The sequence below is a fragment of the Penaeus monodon genome, chromosome 6 (assembly GCF_015228065.2).
Source record: "Penaeus monodon isolate SGIC_2016 chromosome 6, NSTDA_Pmon_1, whole genome shotgun sequence".
In the NCBI taxonomy this organism is placed as follows: Eukaryota; Metazoa; Arthropoda; class Malacostraca; order Decapoda; family Penaeidae; genus Penaeus; species Penaeus monodon.
The window spans coordinates 29,019,776-29,027,275 of NC_051391.1; positions in this window are offsets into that span (position 1 = coordinate 29,019,776).

Consider the following 7,500-nt stretch of genomic DNA (forward strand, 5'->3'; position numbering starts at 1 on the left):
ATTGTGTGTAATTAACAGGCTATATCTTAAAATGAACTCACACTCAAATAATACACACACACACACGCACATACACACACACACACATACTCACACACACACACACACACACACACACACACACACACACACACACACACACACACACACACACACACACACACACACACACACACACACACACACACACACATACACACACAGTAGTAGTATATATTATATACATTTTTATGTTTAAAAAATGAGAGAAAGGTGTGTGCGTATACTTGTACTGCATATTTTCATTCTATGTATTTATATTTCTTCGTGGGGATGTGTGCTTGCTCTCTGTAGTAGCTTTTATAAATATAATATTCGAGCTGCACTGAGAGCCTGGGCGGAGGATGGAACGTAAAATGAAAATTTCTTCACTGAAAATTCAAAAAAGTAAAACTCGAATATAAACTGAATTTGTATCGTAAGCATAAATAATAAAGTGGCAAGATGGAGGTTCAGAAATGAAGCACTGCAACACCAATGAATTTCCTGCATTATGTACTATCCCCTAGAAAAATGCACGAAGAAATGAATAAATAAAAACTCAGAAAGATATGTATAAGCTGCTTGCTGGAGGAGTTGTATCCACAGGACAAGGAGTAAGTATTGAAAAGGGTGAAATTCTCTTAACTTTTCGAGGGAGGAGCATTGCTAGTTCCCAGATGCGTGAATAATAAGACAAAATAAACCATTTAGAAAACTAGAGGGACTTTAAGTGAGTCCCAAGATGCTGAAGGAAGTCGGTTGTGTCATAAGATGAATAAACAGATATATGATTATATAAAGAGATAAATGAATTAATACACTAATAAATAAGAAAATAGATAAAAACTACAAAATCTTACTTAATTCAATTTTCAATCAGACAACGCAGGCACGTCGGGAACGGATACCAAGAGATGCAGTAAACATTAAGGCTAAGAAGAGATCATAGAAGGATGATAACACAAGCTGGAAAATACGTATATGCTTTTGTTAAGTAATGAAATAGTTCTTCGGTAAAAACAGCTGACTAAAGAAAGACAGAAAGAGGACTGGTTTTTACATGTAAGAATATCTATAACTGTAATGGAAGACAGCAGAAAGACAGGTTTTTAAAAGAGAAAGTTGAATTATTAACACAACTTTCTCTTTTAAAAACCTTTCTATTATTAACAATAATTACACGCACAAATTCATACTTCCATACATACATACATACATACATACATACATACATACATACATACATACATACATACATACATACATACATACATACAGACAGACAGACATATATATATACATGTATATATATATATATATATATATATATATATATATATATATATATATATATATATATATATATATATATATATATATATATATATATATATATATGTACAAACACACACACACACACACACACACACACATACATATATATAAATATTATATATATATTTATATTATATATATATATTATATATATATATATATATATTATGTGTGTGTGTGTGTGTGTGTGTGTGTGTGTGTGTGTGTGTGTCTATGTATATATATGTGTGTATTTATATATATATATGCATATATATAATATAAACAATAATAGTATCTATTCTATCCTTCGTCGTTGCTGTCAAAATTTTAGGGAAAAAATATATATATATTATTCTTTCAATTTTTGTTGTCCCTCGACACGATCTAGAGGTTTGAATAAGATTTGTTCTATAATAATTGTGTTTTGGGTTTGAAGGAAACTAGGGGGCTTGAATTAACGATTAGTTGAGTGCTGCATTTTTGTATTCTATTATCATATAAGAAATAAATGGGCGGCATATTACAATATGTCATGTAATTCTAACAATTATAAATATAAGAAAATGAAGAAGAACTCTTAGCTATTGCTGTTAGGTTGATTATCGATATTTAAGGGCTATCTGGTCCCTTCAGGACAACGGACACGGGCCCAGGGGTCGGGCTTGGTCCGAAACCCAGTATGATCGATCCCCGGCTACGCCTTCTCCTTCTCAAGGAGGGGGACGACCCATGACACTCCTAAGACTAATGCGACTTTGAACAAGGACAAACGAGAGCGACGAGATTTTACAATCGCTCCAGAGAATGCAAGGTATTTGAATGTCAAATGCGTAAATGAAAATCAGTCGCTTTTGAACGTTAACCCCTTCATCATCAGGAAGGTTCTTTTGATTTTGTCCGTAAATTGCTAGACGGTAGCCTCCTTGTAAAAGTGCAATTCAAATCCCAGGTTAATGACTTGATTAAACTGACGCAGATTCATAATTTGAAAGTAAAGTAAATATCCATATTGGCCCCAATACCTGTAAAGGAGTAATCTTTAACAGGGATTTGAGGACAATGGAGGAGAGCGAAATTCTTGAAAATATGAAGGACCAAAGCGAAGTGAACGTGAACTGCAAGACCAAAAAAGACGGGAATGTGCGAACAAAAACCATTTTGTGTTTCTTGACTTTTGCTTCAAGTAAAATTCCTGAGTATGTCACAGTTGGATATGAACGTGTCCAAGTGCTACCTTATATTCAGAAGCCAATGCGCTGTAATAGATGCCAAAAATTTGGACACACCTCATTACGATGCAATGATAGAGATACTGGTAAATTTGCTTGCGGTAAATGTGCTGGGTATCATGACACTGCTGAGTGCACTAAGAACACTCTCAAGTGTGTTAACTGTGGAGGTCCCCATCAATCTGGCTCTGCCGAGTGCAGCAGCTTGAAGAAGGAGACTGAAATTTTAGCATACATGAGAGGGCATGATGTTAGTTACCGTGAAGCCAAGAGGAAAGTTGAAGGTTTGACCAGCAAACCCAATACTTCCTACGCTTCAGCAGCAACTAACAACACTTCCAGTGCAAACGGCATCAGTCTAGAGCTTACAGCTCAAGACAAAGAAATTGCAGAATTAAAGGAAACGGTTAAGGAATTAATGAATCAAATTAAAGAATTTAATTATACAATTCAACAAATTGCTGAATCAACCCAGCAAAAGCAGCATCAGCATCATACGGAGGATGATACCAAATAACAATCTAGATCACACCTTCTCTTCCAGGCGGCTCCTGCTAGGACTTCGCCTAGCTTTTGGTCTGTTTCTCGGAACAGATCATTTTCGGCTGGGCGTCTCCCTAGCAGCGAGATGCAGGACATGGAAACTACTGTCTCCAAACATACCCATGGGAGGCCCCTGGGTAGCGAGGGAGAGGTGGACGAACCTCCCTCCCAGAAAAAGAAAATTAAAACTGGTGGACAAGGCATAAAACGTAATCTTCGCGTTAAACATGATACAATGGAACTGTCGAAGTCTTAGAACTAAAGTAAATGACCTCAGATTATTAGCCTCCTCTTATGCTCCCGATATTATAGTTCTCCAAGAAACGCATTCAACCAACCTCGTGTCAGACGAGGTCGTTTCGCTGAGGAACTACTATCTATGTCGGAAGGATCGAGAGGGTAGGGGTGGAGGAGGAGTCGCCATGTACATCCACCAAAGCCTCCCTTTCACTGAAGTAACAATTGATTCTACTTTGGAATTTTTCACATGCAAAGTAAAAATCAATAACACGTATCTGACTACATGTTCAGTTTACTGTCCACCTGATAATGAGGTAATTTATGATGAGCTTTTTGCTCTTCAGGATAGTCTGCCACTAAATAAAGTAATTTTAGGAGATTTCAATGATCATCATACGTTATGGGGTTCCCTGCGGGCGGATGGTAGAGGTGAGCAAGTAGTTAAAATGATTAATGATGCCGATCTGGTCCTTCTGAACGACGCGGGTCGACGATAATACCGGTAATTTGAGCTTTATTGAACTTATTACTTGTCTCTTCATCAATAGCAGCCAAGTGCCTGTGGCACACCATTGACGACTTGATGGGAAGCGATCATCTTCCTATTTGTATTGAATATTCATGCGACACAATGAGAACGCCTCCAGCACCCAAATTTAACGTAAAAAGAGCAGACTGGGTCGCCTTCACAAGGAGCGTCAAGCTCGAACATGTTGGAGAAACCATTGATGATAAAGTAAATATTCAGAATTCGATTTTAGAAGCAGCATTGCTATCCATTCCTAAAACTTCAACAGATAGCGTTAAGCATAGAGTTACATGGTGGACACCAGATTGCCGTAGGGCGCTGTGCCGACGCAATAAGGCCTACAGGCTTTTCAAAAATAACATCACTAATGAGAACTTTTGCAACTACAAACAAGCAAGAGCTAGGGCTCGTAGAGTAATGAGACAAGCAAAAAAAGACTCCTGGCGGCGCAATACCAAAATATCAGAGGTTTGGTCCACTGTCAATAAGAAAAAAAAAATCTTTCAAAATTAATAACATCCACGAGGGTACTAATTTCGATTCACCTAGAGACATTACTAATGCACTCGCCAGGCAGTTCTCTCATACAAGCAGCTCAGACAACTACCATCCCGCATTCTTGACCATCAAGGAAGAGGCTGAGCTGCAACCTATTCACTTTGGCACAGGAGATGACTTTGATTACAATAAGATCTAACAATGGATGAGCTTGTCCGAACCCTAGAAGCCTGTAGAGGAACATCCCCAGGCTCCGATGAGATTCGATATGAGATGATAAAGCATCTTAATCATGATGCCATGATTAAGTTGCTAGAAGTGTGCAATGAAATTTGGAAAAGACACACTTTTCCAAACTAATGGCACTTCGCCCACATCATTCCCATATTGAAAGGAGGTAATCCCAGATCTGCCATCTCCTACCGCCCAACTGCATTGACAAGTTGCTTATGCAAGGTCATGGAACGAATTGTTAACAGTAGGCTATTGCATTTTTTAAATTCCAGTAATTTGCTAGTTGACGAGCAGTGCGGCTTCCGAAAGGGAAGCCAAACTCTATCAACAAGTAAAGTTGGTCATATTCAATTGGCAATTGCCAAGAAAAATTATTTGATTTCAGTATTTTTAGATATAGAAAAAGCCTATGACATGACATGGCGATATGGCCTACTCAGAAAATTTTATGCTTTTGGATTATGTGGAAACTTGCCTTGTTTTATTCAAAATTTCATTTCTGACAGAACTTTTGCTGTCAAATTGTTTTCTGATAATGTCACTTTTTCGGACATTTTTGTCCAGGCAAACGGGGTCCCATAAGAAAGTGTCTTGACACCAACATTATTTTTATGCATGATAAATGGCATCTTACCAGCTCCTCCTCGGAATCTTAAATACTCACTGTACGCTGATGATTGTGCATTATGACATTCCAGTAATAATGCAGAATTCTCGGCAAATCGCATCCAACTGGCACTGGATATGATTCATAACTGGGGCCTCCAGTGGGGTTTTAAGTTTTCCACAAGAAAGAGTATTGGGGTTATTTTTTCACATAGGAGGAGGCCGAACATCAGGCTAACTCTAGACAACCACCCAATACCCATTCAAAATTCTGTTAGATTTCTTGGTCTACTCTTTGATGGTAGACTCAGTTGGAAAGACCACACTGGTCAGTTCAAGAATAAATGTCAAAGAGCATAAAATTTATTAAAGTGCATTTCTGGTAATTAATGGGGAGCTGATAGAATATCTTTGCTAATGATATATAAAGCCCTGATTAGGTCTAAAGTAGATTATGGATCAATCGTGTATGGCTCGGCATCAAAAACAAGTCTGAAAGGTTTGGATGCTGTGCAGAATGTTTGTTTGCGTGTGTGTGTTGGAGCCCTGAAGTGCACTCGGATCGAGCGTCTTGAGGGGGAGTCAGGAGTACTCAGACGCGGCCAATTATCCCTGACCTATGCCGCAAAGGTGGCTCGTGACCCGAGCCATCCTAATGGCAATAAAGGCGTTAGGCCCTTTGCCACGCGACTCCACGAGCTCGTCGAGAAAGTCGGTATAGATTTCTCTACCATCGATACCCTGGTTCAGTCAAATATAGCGCCAAGGGAAACCCCCAACTTTTCTATCATGGAAGCGTGGCTTCCATCAGCTAAGGCCATGCCGCCGGAGGTAGAGGTACGCCAGAGGTTCAGAGAGATCCTTGTCAAACATCTCCCTTTTTTCATGTATATACCGATGGCACCAAGACAGATAAGTGTGTGGATGCGGGTGTATGGTCGACTGAATGTGAACTAAAGTTCAGACTGCCGAATCATACATCGATCTTTATGCTGAACTATTTGCCATTGATAAAGCGCTAGATTTTGCACTATCGACGGCCCACGATAGAATAGATTTTTTTCTGATTCATTAAGTTCACTTAAAGCAATTAAATCATTAGAAACCACCAAAAATGAATTACTGGGTAATATCATTCGTAAGTTACATGGTGCCAACAAATCAATCAAGCAAATATGAGTACCAGACCACTCTGGTATCCATGGCAATGAGCAGGCTGACAAATTAGCCGGGTCAACTAGCGATCTGGACACTAACATAGTTCGTACAAATCTCGGGTGTTTTGTGTCTATTTTAAAAGCAAAAATCCATCTCCTGTGGCAAAATGAGTGAACCAATCTCCAACTGACAAACAAAGTCAGACTAAACATAGAACCGTGGGACACATCCCACAGGAAGGAAAGAAGGGAAGAGGTGGTGTTGGCCAGCCTTAGGGTCAACGCTACAAGATGACACATCTCACTTCCTACATAGAAAAGAATGCCAGACATGCAACTCCAACCTGACAATAGATCACTTATTAACAGCATGTCAGATTTATGATAACCAAAGACAAAGCATGATAAATTATTTCAGACTAAGAAATAAAGATTTCACATCAAATCTTTTATCAGACGATAAAAAAACAATAAGTAAAGTAATCGCTTTTCTAAGGGAGACAAAACTTTATGACCTTATATAGAATGATAGAATGAATAGGATCCATTGGCTTAATAACCTTGGCCACATGCCGCTGGTTGATAGCCAAGAAATCCAACAAAGAAAGAAAGAAGAGATACTGTTTTATTGTCATTAATGTTATGATTATCAAATTGCTATTTAAATCTTGGTAACATTTAAGACAAAGAAATAATACAAAAGACCCTTTCCAAAAGTCAAGAAAAAGGGTAAACAGATGAGATACGTAGGGCTAATAACTGAGTCCTTGGTGATTAAGCCCTTGTGGAGTGAGCTATGTGGAAATGCAATAAATAAACTTGTATTACAGTTGCCATAGAATGTATTCTTGTTATCCGTGCCGATTGGCTTAAGGCATTGCTGATCGGCAACTGTTTTTTTTTATTTTTGCTTCGTTGCTCCTTCCTTTCCTTTTTGAGGGATAAAAGGATATCAGAATAATGAAGAGGATGGTATAGGGGTGGTGATAACGAGAGAACGTGAGAATGGCGAGAGGAAAAAAGGAGGAGGGAGGGTAGTAGTGAGAAATAGAAAAATAGAAAAAAGAGGGGTCGGAGAGAGATAGTAATTACGTGAGTGAATGGAGGGAGAGAGAGAGAAAAAAAG